The 15,196-nt window shown below is 53.2% G+C and overlaps 1 protein-coding gene across 2 annotated transcripts in view; it reads right to left on the bottom strand.

Moving 5' to 3' along the window:
* Window positions 1-13,079, bottom strand: part of LOC137332878 (fibronectin type-III domain-containing protein 3A-like) — a 145,459-nt gene extending 132,380 nt beyond the window's left edge. The window contains exon 1 of one of the 2 annotated variants that reach the window (XM_067996859.1): window positions 13,013-13,079. The gene's annotated coding sequence lies outside the window, so the exon portion shown is untranslated. Of the gene's footprint in view, window positions 1-9,140; window positions 9,248-13,012 lie in introns of those variants that run through there. The other variant, XM_067996857.1, reaches the window with a different exon arrangement.
* Window positions 13,080-15,196: the final 2,117 nt, after the last annotated feature.

Raw genomic sequence — 15,196 nt, 5'->3', positions numbered from 1 at the left:
ATGAGTGTACAACATTTCTTTTGTTAAAATTTTTTTGAAAATTTTCCACTGGACTGCTAATTGGTTAATGTTTACCAGGTATCCTGTTTCAAATTATAATCGATTTGTTTATAATGTTTGGTTTCTTGAAATAAAACGTGGGGAAAATGCGATTGCATAAACTGAATATGATACTAAACAAATTCTGGAACACAGCTTTTGGTCAATAGTTTTATAGACCAGCTCTCTCTAACTGGCAAGGAACTGAATATAAACTGAGATCGTACTTAGGAACACAACACTGGTGTGACAAGCCCTGAATCCACTGGCTGGCTGTACCACTCAGGATGCTGCAGTTACTGGAGCTCATCTTTCTCTAAACCCTAACTATTGCAAAGACTTCAAATTCCTGACTCCAAAGAGAGACACAGTGGCATGACTCCAACAAGAGTGGGTTCAAATTTCCTACATTCCAGGAGCTGCTCTTTCAGTCAAATGACTTGCTGGAGTGCAGAAAATGAGGATCCTTTAATTTAAAAACATGCACACACCACCCCTATTATGGCTCCTTTAGAGTCTTGCTTTCAACAATGTCCATACATATATTACTTGCATTCAAGACGGCCCCGAAAGAGCAACCTAAATTTATTTTCTTACTGGGATAAAAATTCTGATTCTGGGCTTGCCAGCCTGCAATTATCTGCCCTTTAAGTTAAACAGGTTCGGCAGTCATAGACCAAGTGAAATAGCTTACTGACTTCTATACCATCTATGCAGCTCAACATTTTAAAGACCTGGATAATGTTCCATCATTCTTTTTCTCTCCAATGAAAGAAAGTTCAGCTCTGTGAATCTTGCCTCATAATTTGAGAGTACTAAATCCTTGCTTCTCATCTGAATACATTCCAATTAACATCCTTTTTTAAGATAGGATGCCAAAACCTGAACAAGATAACTCAAATGTTGGCCTCAGTAGTGATTTATAGAAGAACTTTTGACTTATAATCAATGTCCTCAAGATGCATCTGAGATTTTGACTAGCTCTGTTGGCACATTGACTGGAAATCTTCAGTGAGTAATCAATAATCACATCCAAATTCTTTTCTTTCCCCACCTTTGTTAATGGACATCCTCCATTCTTTATACATTTTTCTTCCTGCTCCAATATGCATCAACTTACATTTGAATCCATCTGTCATTCCTTAACACCACTGCTTAATTGATCCACATCTCTTTTCCGGGCTGTTTATCTCCCTTTTACTTGATGTCACCTGGCCGCATAGCTTGATATCAGCAGATTTTATAATATTACCCAAATAATTTATTAATAGCATGAACTATCTATTTGTGAGGCACTGATCAATCCAGCTAACTAAATGATCAATTCCATGAGCCTTAATCTTCATTACAGTCTCACGTGTGGAACTTTATCAAATGCCTTCTGAAAAATTGAACTAAATGATATCATTGGATACCCCTCCAATCAATCACTACTTTAGTCTCAAGGATTTGTTATAGTTAACAGAGCGTGACCTATTACTAAATCCAAGGTGACTTTTTTGGTCTCCCTGCTCTTTAGGAGAACAATGATAGTGTTGCACACAATGCTTCTAGGCATTTCCCCATTTCAGCTGTGAGTAGACCTGCTCAAAAATGTCCAAGTTTGCATCTCACTCCTGCTTGAGTACCAATATAATACTTGCCATCTCTTATCCCTCAGGTACCACCCATGTTTATGGAGTTTCTCAAAATAATCCAAAAATACCTTTCCCATCTCTTTCTTATTTCCTTTAAGAATCCTTCACATACCTCATCTAATCCAGATCCCTTGCAGGTATTCATTCTTTGCTTTGCTAATATTTCTTTACTTCATTGATTCCTATACTAAAATGAATGGATGCAGAATCTGTCCACAGTCATCATATTTGAAGAATCAACCCAACATTTTCAGATCCCCTATAATATTTCTAGCCAACTAATCCCAAGATCAAAAATGTGTTTGACTCACCTCATTACGGCCATCTTACAATAATCACAAATAACTTTTTTGAAAGACTCCTAGTCATCACAACTTTTTATCGTCTTGTACAATTTTCTGGAAAAGCAGTCAGAGGAACTCAGTTGTTTGGTAGCTTACTTCTTGAAAAAGGTAGCTTGGATCCAATATCTAATGAGGCAGAGCACAGTAAAACGGCATCCTTGACAAGCGTTCTGTAGCTCTAATAATTAGACCAGCACTAAATAGGTGAGGATGAGATGCAAGTGCTGAAATTGAAAGGTGCCACAATTCGGCACGGAGCCTCACTCGATGCAAATGTGGATCGGAGATTGAAGAATGAAATTGCAGTGACGTACAAAAACGGTTATTTGCATTTATACAGAGCTTTTCACGTCCTCAGGGCATCCCAAAGATCTTCACAAGTAATTAATTGCCTTTTTGAAAAGAATATAGCCACTGTTATATCAGCAAAAGAGCAGCCAATTTGTGTACAAGATCTTCCAAACACCAATAAGATTAATAACTAGTTAATTATTTTAGTGGTTTTAAATGAGAGATGAATGCTGGTCAGGACCCTGAAAGCTTCCTGGTTGTCTGAGAGTTCTGGCATTTTTTTTTAATAAAGTCCACCATAGTAGATGGACAAGCCTCAATTTAACATCTCATCCAAAAGACAGCATCACTAACAGTGCAGCACTCCCTTTGTTCTGCACTGAAGCAGTGTTGTGTTATGAGCCTAGATTATGTGCACAAGCCCTTGAATGAGGCTTGAACCCACAATCAATCAGAGGAGAGTACTGCCAACTGAGCTAAAATGACATCATAAATATACCTGCACCAGCAATAGAGCCATGCAATTTCAGCCTCAGTCAAGAAAGCACTGGAAATGTGCCAAGAGAACACCAAACCAGAAAAGCAGGACATATAAGGGTGCATTTGCACTGTATCCTGTTGACACTGCCAGGGTAAAACTTGAATAATGCATGCACAAAGCTCCTTTCCCAGTAACTAAACGTTAAATGTTTAAACAGTGTGAGTGGCAACATCTGCACTGCCCAAACATTTAACTTAATTACAGTTAGGTGTAAAAAGTGTCCAGGAGAGTCAAGAGACCTGGCTTGATAACACGTTGGATTTATACTCCGTAAGGTGTCAAATGGAAGCGGTTTCAGTTTCTCTCCTCCAGGGAGCTTGCCACTGGTTTTCCTCAGTCAGGCCAGGCCCTGGTTTCAGATTTACACGACAACTGTAGCATCAGTTCAAAGTGGAAAGCGCCTTGGACCAATACAAAAATTACAGTTTAACACAGAACTTCTGCAGTGTTCAGACCTGGGAGCATCAAAATGGTCTCCAGAAGGAGGAAACCAAAGATGCTACTAGAAGTTAAAGGCAGATAAGCCCCAAAGAGAACAGCAGTGTCAACATGTGATGAATGAGCACTTGCAGGCATGCAGTAAGCACAAGAAGGAAAACCTGGTGAGTCCTAAACAGGAGCAAAGCCACTCAGAAGGGGTAGAACTACATAGTGAGTTTGCAGACAGCAAAAGGTTGCACCAAGAACCTAAAGCAATACTGAAAAGACAACAGGAAGAGCAATCACCTGCATAGATTAATAATGAACCAGTATTCAATATCTATAGCGTATCAAGATAACGGACAACACAAGATCTTAGGGTCAAATCTCAACACAATAACTGAACTAGTCTGAAGTGTGACAATATGTGCAGTTGGTCAAATGCTGTGGCACAAGTTTGGCAAAATCATATCAGCATAAATTTGGTAACAAATTGGTGATGTAACTTGGAAAATCTATAAACCTTTACCACTGTTGGTCACAACCCAGTGGTGGGTGACCACAGCTGTTCTGCTGAAGCAAGCACATGTTCAATGGCATCAGGACCTGCCTAGGCACGAAGCTACTTACTCAAATTTGAATCTCCTTAGGCCTACAGGTATGTGGCAGTAATTTTAGCATTTATGGCCAGGTGGAATTGGCCAATGCACTAGTGCTCCAGTTCCCTCTGACACTTGGAGCTGTACTACTGCATACTTGTAGGCATGCTATACCATGGTTTGGCTGTAGCATGGTTTGGAAGAACTAGATGACAGGATTGATGGAGCATTGCAAATCTCCCTCACCATGCTGGTTGTTGTGTAACTATTATGTATATGTTGTGTTATTTGTGTTGCCAAGTTGAGATCAGAAATAAATTAAAACAATTAAAGCAACTAGGAAGGCAAGTATGTTAGCCTTTACTGCAACAGGGTTGGAGTATAAGAGTAAGGAGTCTTGCTGCAACCATATAGGGCTCTGGTGAGACCACACTTGGAGTACTTTGTACAGCTTTGGTCTCCTTACCTAAGGAAGGATATACTTGCCTTAGAGGAGGTACAACAAAGGTTCGCTAGATTGATTCCTGGGATGAGAGGGTTGTTCTGTGAGGAGAGATTGAGTAGAATGGGCCTATATTCTCTGGAGTTTAGAAGAGTGAGAGGTGATCTCATTGAAACCAGAGGGGTATAAAATTCAGAGGGGGTTTTGACAGGGTTGATGCTGAGATGCTGTTTCTCTGGCTGGAGAGTCCAGAACTAGGGCATAGTCTCAGGATAAGGGGTCAGTCATTTAGGACAGAGATGAGGAAAAATTTTTTCACTCATAGGGTTGTGAATCTTTGGATTTTCTAGCCCAGAGGGCTGTGGACGCTCAATTGTTGAATATATTCAAGACTGAGATCAATAGATTTTTGGACTCTAAGGGAATCAAGGGATATGGGAATAGGGCAGGGAAATGGAGTTCAGGTCGAAGATCATCCGTGACCTTATTAAATAGCGGAGCAGGCTCGAGGGGCCGTGGCCTACTCCTGCTCCTATTTCGTAAAACTTAAAGGGCTCAATTTTGAAATGGTGGCAGGTTGGCAGCAGGGGGGGGTGGTGGTGAAGGTGTGCATGGCAAACCCATATCAAAAAACCTACCTTTTCCAACGCGATGGCGATGTAATTGATGGTGGTTAAAGTTGTTTCCAGGTTTTGCGCCCAGCAGCCAGCCTGATTGACAGGCTGGCTGCCGGCAGGGGCTGCATTGCCAGCAGGGGCGGGACGCCAGATGGGTAGACTGGGGGGGGTGTGGAGGGGGAGACGGGTGGCACGACGCCGGACGGGGAGTCTGGGGGCGGGGGGGTGGGACACTCCGGAACCGGGGCGGGGGGGTGGGACACTCCGGAACCGGGGCGGGGGGGTGGGACACTCCGGAACCGGGGCTGGGGGGGTGGGACACTCCGGAACCGGGGCTGGGGGGGTGGGACACTCCGGAACCGGGGCTGGGGGGGTGGGACACTCCGGAACCGGGGCTGGGGGGGTGGGACACTCCGGAACCGGGGCTGGGGGGGTGGGACACTCCGGAACCGGGGCTGGGGGGGTGGGACACTCCGGAACCGGGGCTGGGGGGGTGGGACACTCCGGAACCGGGGCTGGGGGGGTGGGACACTCCGGAACCGGGGCTGGGGGGGTGGGACACTCCGGAACCGGGGCTGGGGGGGTGGGACACTCCGGAACCGGGGCTGGGGGGGTGGGACACTCCGGAACCGGGGCTGGGGGGGTGGGACACTCCGGAACCGGGGCTGGGGGGGGGGGGGGGGTGGAACACTCCGGAACCGGGGGGGGAACACTCCGGAACCGGGGGGGGGGGGGGGGGGGGACACACTCCGGAACCGGGGGGGGGAACACTCCGGAACCGGGGGGGGGTACACTCCGGAACCGGGGGGGGGAACACTCCGGAACCGGGGGGGGGAACACTCCGGAACCGGGGGGGGGAACACTCCGGAACCGGGGGGGGGGGGGGGACACTCCGGAACCGGGGGGGGGGGGGGGGGGGACGGGACACTCCGGAACCGGGAGAGGGGGGGGGGGGGGGACACTCCGGAACCGGGAGGGGGGGGGGGGGGGACACTCCGGAACCGGGGGGGGGGGGGGGGGACGACACTCCGGAACCGGGGGGGGGGGGACACTCCGGAACCGGGGGGGGGGGGGGGGACACTCCGGAACCGGGGGGGGGGGGGGGACACTCCGGAACCGGGGGGGGGGGGACACTCCGGAACCGGGGGGGGGGGGACACTCCGGAACCGGGGGGGGGGGGGGACACTCCGGAACCGGGGGGGGGGGGGGACACTCCGGAACCGGGGGGGGGGGGGACACTCCGGAACCGGGGGGGGGGGGGGACACTCCGGAACCGGGGGGGGGGGGGGGACACTCCGGAACCGGGGGGGGGGGGGACACTCCGGAACCGGGGGGGGGGGACACTCCGGAACCGGGGGGGGGGGGACACTCCGGAACGGGGGGGGGGGGACACTCCGGAACCGGGGGGGGGGGACACTCCGGAACCGGGGGGGGGGGACACTCCGGAACCGGGGGGGGGGGGGGACACTCCGGAACCGGGGGGGGGGGGGGGGGGGGGGGGACACTCCGGAACCGGGGGGGGGGGGGGGGGGGGGGGGGACACTCCGGAACCGGGGGGGGGGGGTGGGGCACTCCGGAACCGGGGGGGGGGATGGGGCACTCCGGAACCGGGGGGGGATGGGGCACTCCGGAACCGGGGGGGGATGGGGCACTCCGGAACCGGGGGGGGGATGGGGCACTCCGGAACCGGGGGGGGATGGGGAACTCCGGAACCGGGGGGGGGGGGGGGGGGACACGGGGGACACCAACACCGGACGGGGAGATTGGGGGGGGGGACACACTGGATGGGGAGAGACACAACGGACACCGGACATCAGGGCCAGGGTGGAAAGGTCGGTTTATTTTGTCATTTAACTTTGTGCAATGGCTTTTTATTTAATTTATTTTTGTCTGATCCAGCCCTTCGTGCCTGGTTTCAGAAATAAATGACCTTAAGTACTTCAATGAGGAACATTTGGTTCTTTAACTAATTGTCGGCGCGACTTCCACATTCGTGAGGCGCGCGCACACAGACACGTCTGTGGGGAACCTATGGGGACGTCGGCGGGTTGAAGCCGGCTTCCTCACCCGCTCGGGATTTCCCCGATTTTCGCTGCCCCCCCGCCCCCAACATTTCCTTTGAAAATCGGGGCCAAAGACTCAGGCTGGGGGGGTGGGGTGGGGACAATGACTTTGTTGATTAAACCCATGAATAGTTGAGCCACACACAATCCTGGAAAATTGCAGTTTCGATCCCCAGTGTTTGCCGAGTTTCTATTCTGGGCCAGAGCAGTGGTTGAGGTGCTGAATTAGCTCCCCTAGGTTAGGGAAGGGAGAAGCAGCCAGGGTTCTGGCTCCTTGTCATTATCCAGAACTCACTGCTGAATGCAAGGATGCCAGAGAAAGGGAGGATTGAGTTTGGCTGAGAAGCTCCCTGCAGTTGAATGGCTTGACAATCAAATGTTCAGGCTCACATGTGAAGAACGGCCTCTCAGGTGAGGTGCTGAAAGACGGCCGAAGCATACAAAACAAGCATCCAATCAAGGAGTCAATACCATTGGGGATGAAAGGGAGAAAACTGACAAAAAAAGTAGAAATGAAAAGTTTGAGAACTATTTGCATAATTTTGAGCAAGAGATAATGCATCTTTACCTGACTCAATATCCACGCTGTCATGGCTGACTCATCTATAGTTAACAGGATAGCATTCTTCACCTCTAAACAGGTCCCCTAAACCACCCTGCCTCTCCTTTAAATACTTCTTCAAAGTCCATCACTTTGAGGAAGCTTTCAATCACCGCCCACCCCCGCCCCCAACCCAGTCTCTCCTTTCCCAGCTCTGTTTTCTGTACACCCATCTGTGAAATGCCCTGGGATGTTTTTAATAGTAAAGATGTTATATCATTGTTGTTATTATGTAGAAAGAGGATTTCTTAGACATCTGACAACGTACCCCACAGATGAAATGTCAAACTGCTGCTTAAAATGTAAAATTGCATCTGTAGATAAAGATAACATGCCTAAAATACTAGTTTTGAAAAAATAAATATTTAATTTTGGGGCACTGCTTAAAGGAAAATAAATATCCAATTATAAAGAACTACAAATTTTGTTTTGTTCTGTTGATTTCAAAATATTTTTGTTTAAATAAGTTCTGACTGCATCACCAAGGATACTGGCTTGGAAGGGTTACTGAGCCCAGGAGTGTAAGGGAGCTGAATTAACAAGCATTTGATTGTGAATCATCCTGTGTTTATGACTGTATTTCTACAAATATAGAATCAGCTCCCAGACAGCCTGTGACTCCCTTAATGTAGTACATGTCATCAACACACTGTTTAAACAAAAAGAAAAAAAAATGACAGGCCAAAAGGAGGGATATTAATCATTATTGCTTTTAAATATATTTGGTCCTGATAGTAAGACCACCTCTTTACCACTTGTTGTCTCAACAGCATCTAATATATAGCTAATGCATTAAGAATGGAGTCACTACTAAAAGAAACTAAGCATTTTTGGCAATCCAGAGGGAATATTAAATTGATCAACTCTTCATATAACTTGTAATTTTACTTGATGCACATATATAAAGACCACACTTTGCAGCTGTTAAATTTGCTGGTTTTTCAGAAGTTATCAGAAAACAAAAACAGGTTTCTCCTTTACCTCAACTGCTCTAGACTTTAGTTTTGTTTACTAAAAAATGGTGTTTCTTCAAAACACATCTATATATTCAGTTATCACCATACATATTTCATCCCTTTCAAAACAGTTTGAAATTCCTTCAGGTTGCCAAAACATTCTTCTTGGTGACATATGGTTACAGTACAGTATATAAACTGTCCACGTTTTAGTACCTTCAAACCAGATTTCTCCCCCGACACATTACATGATCTCTTATGCCTTCACATACATTACATTAAACCATTTTCCTTTTCCTTTAGAAAAGAGCACTGTTACTGTAACTACAGTTACATCTGGAATGAAAAGCACGATAAACAAGGCTTGTTTTACAGAGCAGGGAAGGGGAAAGGCAACACATTGAACTATAAAGAAAATATTTTACAGCATAAAGCAATTAAAAAGAACAAGACTGTCGAGAAAGGATCTTTACAAACAAATTGCTCGACACAAGTTGCCCTGCTGATAGGTACACATGCACTACAATTACAGTCATCTATAATTTGAGGGGAGAGGGGGGGGAATAACATGAATAAAAAAATGACAGTACGGTACTGTGAAAGGCTCTGGCGGTGTCCACTCCTGCAGGTAAGCTGGCTGTTTGCTGGATCTGTGCAGTAGGGGCTTTGCAATCGATTTCCCCTCCCGAGTGGCACTGGGACAGATAACCCAGTTAAGTATACGTGGCATTTGTAGCCCGACGTTATGGAGTCCAATCCTCATGAATGGAATCACAGAGAGGGGGGGGGGGGGGGGAAAAGAGAGAGAGAGAGAGAGAGAGAGAGATAGATAGATATAGAGATTGGGGGGGGGGGAGAGAAAGAGAGCGAGGGGGGGAAAGAGAGCGAGGGGGGGAAAGAGAGCGAGGGGGGGGAAAGAGAGCGAGGGGGGGGAAAGAGAGCGAGGGGGGGAAAGAGAGCGAGGGGGGGAAAGAGAGCGAGGGGGGAAGAGAGCGAGGGGGGGAAAGAGAGCGAGGGGGGGGAAAGAGAGCGAGGGGGGGGAAAGAGAGCGAGGGGGGGGGAAAGAGAGCGAGGGGGGGGAAAGAGAGCGAGGGGGGGGAAAGAGAGCGAGGGGGGGAAAGAGAGCGAGGGGGGGGAAAGAGAGCGAGGGGGGGGAAAGAGAGCGAGAGGCGGGGGGGAAAGAGAGCGAGGGGGGGGAAAGAGAGCGAGGGGGGGGAAAGAGAGCGAGGGGGGGAAAGAGAGCGAGGGGGGAAAGAGAGCGAGGGGGGGGAAAGAGAGCGAGGGGGGGGAAAGAGAGCGAGGGGGGAGAGCGAGGGGGAAAGAGAGCGAGGGGGGGGAAAGAGAGCGAGGGGGGGAAAGAGAGCGAGGGGGGGGGAAAGAGAGCGAGGGGGGGGAAAGAGAGCGAGGGGGGGGAAAGAGAGCGAGGGGGGGAAAGAGAGCGAGGGGGGGGAAAGAGAGCGAGGGGGGGAAAGAGAGCGAGGGGGGGGAAAGAGAGCGAGGGGGGGAAAGAGAGCGAGGGGGGGGAAAGAGAGCGAGGGGGGGGAAAGAGAGCGAGGGGGGGAAAGAGAGCGAGGGGGGGGAAAGAGAGCGAGGGGGGGGAAAGAGAGCGAGGGGGGGGAAAGAGAGCGAGGGGGGGGAAGAGAGCGAGGGGGGGGAAAGAGAGCGAGGGGGGGGGAAGAGAGCGAGGGGGGGGAAGAGAGCGAGGGGGGGGAAAGAGAGCGAGGGGGGGGAAAGAGAGCGAGGGGGGGGAAAGAGAGCGAGGGGGGGGAAAGAGAGCGAGGGGGGGGAAAGAGAGCGAGGGGGGGGAAAGAGAGCGAGGGGGGGGAAAGAGAGCGAGGGGGGGAAAGAGAGCGAGGGGGGGGAAAGAGAGCGAGGGGGGGAAAGAGAGCGAGGGGGGGAAAGAGAGCGAGGGGGGGGAAAGAGAGCGAGGGGGGGGAAAGAGAGCGAGGGGGGGGAAAGAGAGCGAGGGGGGGAAAGAGAGCGAGGGGGGGAAAGAGAGCGAGGGGGGGAAAGAGAGCGAGGGGGGGGAAAGAGAGCGAGGGGGGGAAGAGAGCGAGGGGGGGAAGAGAGGGGGAAAGAGAGCGAGGGGGGGGAAAGAGAGCGAGGGGGGGGAAAGAGAGCGAGGGGGGGAAAGAGAGCGAGGGGGGAAAGAGAGCGAGGGGGGGAAGAGAGCGAGGGGGGAAAGAGAGCGAGGGGGGAAAGAGAGCGAGGGGGGGAAAGAGAGCGAGGGGGGGGAAAGAGAGCGAGGGGGGGGAAAGAGAGCGAGGGGGGGAAAGAGAGCGAGGGGGGGGAAAGAGAGCGAGGGGGGGAAAGAGAGCGAGGGGGGGAAAGAGAGCGAGGGGGGGAAAGAGAGCGAGGGGGGGAAAGAGAGCGAGGGGGGGAAAGAGAGCGAGGGGGGGAAAGAGAGCGAGGGGGGGAAAGAGAGCGAGGGGGGGAAAGAGAGCGAGGGGGGGAAAGAGAGCGAGGGAGGGGGGAAAGAGAGCGAGGGGGGGAAAGAGAGCGAGGGGGGGAAAGAGAGCGAGGGGGGGAAAGAGAGCGAGGGGGGGAAAGAGAGCGAGGGGGGGAAAGAGAGCGAGGGGGGGAAAGAGAGCGAGGGGGGGAAAGAGAGCGAGGGGGGGAAAGAGAGCGAGGGGGGGAAAGAGAGCGAGGGGGGGAAAGAGAGCGAGGGGGGGAAAGAGAGCGAGGGGGGAAAGAGAGCGAGGGGGGGAAAGAGAGCGAGGGGGGGAAAGAGAGCGAGGGGGGGAAAGAGAGCGAGGGGGGAAAGAGAGCGAGGGGGGGAAAGAGAGCGAGGGGGGGAAAGAGAGCGAGGGGGGGAAAGAGAGCGAGGGGGGAAAGAGAGCGAGGGGGGAAAGAGAGCGAGGGGGGGAAAGAGAGCGAGGGGGGAAAGAGAGCGAGGGGGGGGGGAAAGAGAGCGAGGGGGGGAAAGAGAGCGAGGGGGGGAAAGAGAGCGAGGGGGGGAAAGAGAGCGAGGGGGGAAAGAGAGCGAGGGGGGGAAAGAGAGCGAGGGGGGGAAGAGAGCGAGGGGGGGAAGAGAGCGAGGGGGGGAAGAGAGCGAGGGGGGGAAAGAGAGCGAGGGGGGGAAAGAGAGCGAGGGGGGGAAAGAGAGCGAGGGGGGAAAGAGAGCGAGGGGGGAAAGAGAGCGAGGGGGGAAAGAGAGCGAGGGGGGTGTGTGTAGGCAGGGGGCCACGGGGGGGGGGGGGGGGGGGGGGGAGGATGTGGGCAGGGGGCCACGGTGGGGGGGGGATGTGGGCAGGGGCCACGGTGGGGGGGGGGGATGTGGGCAGGGGGCCACGGTGGGGGGGGGGGGATGTGGGCAGGGGGCCACGGTGGGGGGGGGGGGGGATGTGGGCAGGGGGCCACGGTGGGGGGGGGGGGGATGTGGGCAGGGGGCCACGGTGGGGGGGGGGGGATGTGGGCAGGGGGCCACGGTGGGGGGGGGGGGATGTGGGCAGGGGGCCACGGTGGGGGGGGGGGGATGTGGGCAGGGGCCACGGTGGGGGGGGGGGATGTGGGCAGGGGGCCACGGTGGGGGGGGGGGGGATGTGGGCAGGGGGCCACGGTGGGGGGGGGGGGGATGTGGGCAGGGGCCACGGTGGGGGGGGGATGTGGGCAGGGGGCCACGGTGGGGGGGGGGGATGTGGGCAGGGGGCCACGGTGGGGGGGGGGGGGATGTGGGCAGGGGGCCACGGTGGGGGGGGGGGGATGTGGGCAGGGGGCCACGGTGGGGGGGGGGATGTGGGCAGGGGGCCACGGTGGGGGGGGGGATGTGGGCAGGGGGCCACGGTGGGGGGGGGATGTGGGCAGGGGGCCACGGTGGGGGGGGGATGTGGGCAGGGGGCCACGGTGGGGGGGGGATGTGGGCAGGGGGCCACGGTGGGGGGGGGGGATGTGGGCAGGGGGCCACGGTGGGGGGGGGGGATGTGGGCAGGGGGCCACGGTGGGGGGGGGGGGATGTGGGCAGGGGGCCACGGTGGGGGGGGGGGGATGTGGGCAGGGGGCCACGGTGGGGGGGGGGGGATGTGGGCAGGGGGCCACGGTGGGGGGGGGGATGTGGGCAGGGGGCCACGGTGGGGGGGGGGGGGATGTGGGCAGGGGGCCACGGTGGGGGGGGGGGGGGGGGGATGTGGGCAGGGGGCCACGGGGGGGGGGGGGGGGGATGTGGGCAGGGGGCCACGGGGGGGGGGGGATGTGGGCAGGGGGCCACGGTGGGGGGGGGGGATGTGGGCAGGGGGCCACGGTGGGGGGGGGGGGGAGATGTGGGCAGGGGGCCACGGGGGGGGGAGGGGATGCAGGGAGGGAGGATGGACAGGGTGGAGAGACTGCAGGGGAGGAGGGACGGAGGGAGAGCGAGAGCCGGAGCCTGGCTGAGGGGGGACTCGGGCACCGACCCCGACCCACAGAAACTTCCAGCGCCTTCCACCTGAGGGAGGAGTGGGGACTCCCGGCCCCACCGACCACTTACCAGAATTCCCCCCCTTCCCCGTCGAAGTAGCGAAGCGAATCCTGCAGAGCCTCTGCCGCCTCATCCGCTGTCCTTTTCCCCCCCCCCCTGTTCCCCCCACCCCCCCTTTACTCTCTGCCCACAACGTCAGTGTTCAGCAACCCCCGCAGCACCAGGCGCCATGTTGGAATGTGCCGGCGCATGCGCGCTGCTGCAGCCCGGGCTCCGCTGGGACCATCTGGTCTGGGCTGCAGGGGCCGTTGTTGGGGAGTCGCTGGTTGATTCTGTGAGAGGGGGCGTCACTGGTCTCAGTTTAGCAGCTCATCCAAAAAGATAGCACCTCTGACAAGGTAGCATCCCCTCAATACTGCACTGATGTTGATTATGCGCTCAACATCTGGAGTGGGGCTTGAACCCATAAACCTCTAACTTGAGAAAACAAGAGCGCTACCCCTGCTGTAAGCTGACCTCATGCAGGGATAATAACTGAGGGTCCACTATATATCTATGGCCCAGGGAGGGAAAAAAATATCAGTCAGTGTTCCGTCCCCTGAATACTACTCAGTGACCCCTCTGGGAAGTGCACATTTGTACATGTCTGGTGAGGACTGGATGCAGCTTGATTGTGATGCCCTTCAGTGTCAAATAGCCTGATGACACTGTCAAGACTCTGGCACCCAAGGAATCTATTGTTTTATATTGTTAACTATCAAACCACATTTTTATAAACTTTCTGAATATCTCAAGTTTTTATTTTATACCCTAAGGACATTGTACAGGATTATTTTTCAACTGACATTTTTTTTTGCTGATTTGAACTGGTGGTGGTTGTTGTTTTTGTATTTTCGCACTCTTCTTAGAGAAGGATGTAAGATAGTGGAAGGATTCGCAGGCTGATTAACAGTTTGACAGGCCGTGACATGAACATTCTTTCCATGGTCGTAACCATCGTTACACCAGCTGATAGGGTTAATAGGGTGGTTAGTCCTATATGGTGGGAGGCTTCCACACCCACCAGATGCGAGTATCCCGCTGGTTGTCAATTCAGAATTCTGAGCTGGAGCTCTGGTCTCCACCCACCGGGACTGTCTGCAGTGGGGTTCGAACCCTGCACCTTCTGACTCACTCCAATCAGTAGTAAAATGGAGCAACAAAAAAAAAGGAAGTTGTTACAACTGCCAGAGTTCATTCACTATCAACATTACACCACCTGTAACTTTGGGGTTGCTACAACCCTACAATTAGTCAGAAATTGTGTTTGCAGGTTTTTTATTGATAGAACTAACGGAGGCAAAAATGGAGGGAGCCAGGTACAATATTTAAAATCTAAATATTGTAAGTTCATTTAATATCTACTTCCCAGATAATTAAAACCCTTAACAGTGCAGTGAGAGTCAAACATAAACATGATTAAATGGAAGTGAATCAAATATAGTACAACACGCTAGAATGTTATATCAGATAGCTTTACAATAGCAACAACAACTTGCATTTATATAGCACCTTTAACGTAGTAAAACGTCCCAAGGCGCTTCATAGGAGCGATTATTAAACAAAATTTGGCACCAAGCCACATAAGGAGATATTAGGACAGCTGTCCAAAAGCTTAGACAAAGAGGTAGGTTTTAAGGAGCATCTTAAAGGAGGAGAGAGGGGTGGAGAGGTGGAGAGGTTTAGGGAGGGAATTCCAGAGCTTAGGGCCTAGGCATCTGAAGGCACAGCTGCCAGTGGCGGAGCGATTAAAATCGGGGATGTGCGAAAGGCCAAAATTGGAAGAGCGCAGAGATCTCGGAGGGTTCTAGGGCTGGAGGAGGCTACAGAGATAGGGAGGGCGAGGCCATTGAGGGATTTGAAAAGAAGAATGAGAATGTTAAAATCAAGGCATTGCCAGACCAGGAGCCAATGTAGGTCAGCAAGCACAGAGGTGATGGATAAACGGGACTTGATGCAAGTTAGGATGCGGGCAGCGGAGTTTTGGATGAGCTCAAGTTTACGCAGGGTGCAAGGTGGGAGGCCAGCCAAGACAGCATTAGAATAGTCAAATCTAGAGGTAATAAAGGCATGGATGAGGATTTCAACAGCAGTGAGCTGAGGCAGGGGTGGAGACAGACGATGTTATGGAGGTGGAAGAAGGCGGTCTTGGTGATGGAGCAGATATAGGTTCAAAAACTCATCTCAGGGTCAAATAGGACGCCAAGGTTGCAA

The sequence above is a fragment of the Heptranchias perlo genome, chromosome 15 (assembly GCF_035084215.1).
Source record: "Heptranchias perlo isolate sHepPer1 chromosome 15, sHepPer1.hap1, whole genome shotgun sequence".
Classification (NCBI taxonomy): domain Eukaryota; kingdom Metazoa; phylum Chordata; class Chondrichthyes; order Hexanchiformes; family Hexanchidae; genus Heptranchias; species Heptranchias perlo.
The sequence above is the reverse complement of the archived record's forward strand: the minus strand, read 5'-3'. Positions and strand labels throughout refer to the sequence as shown.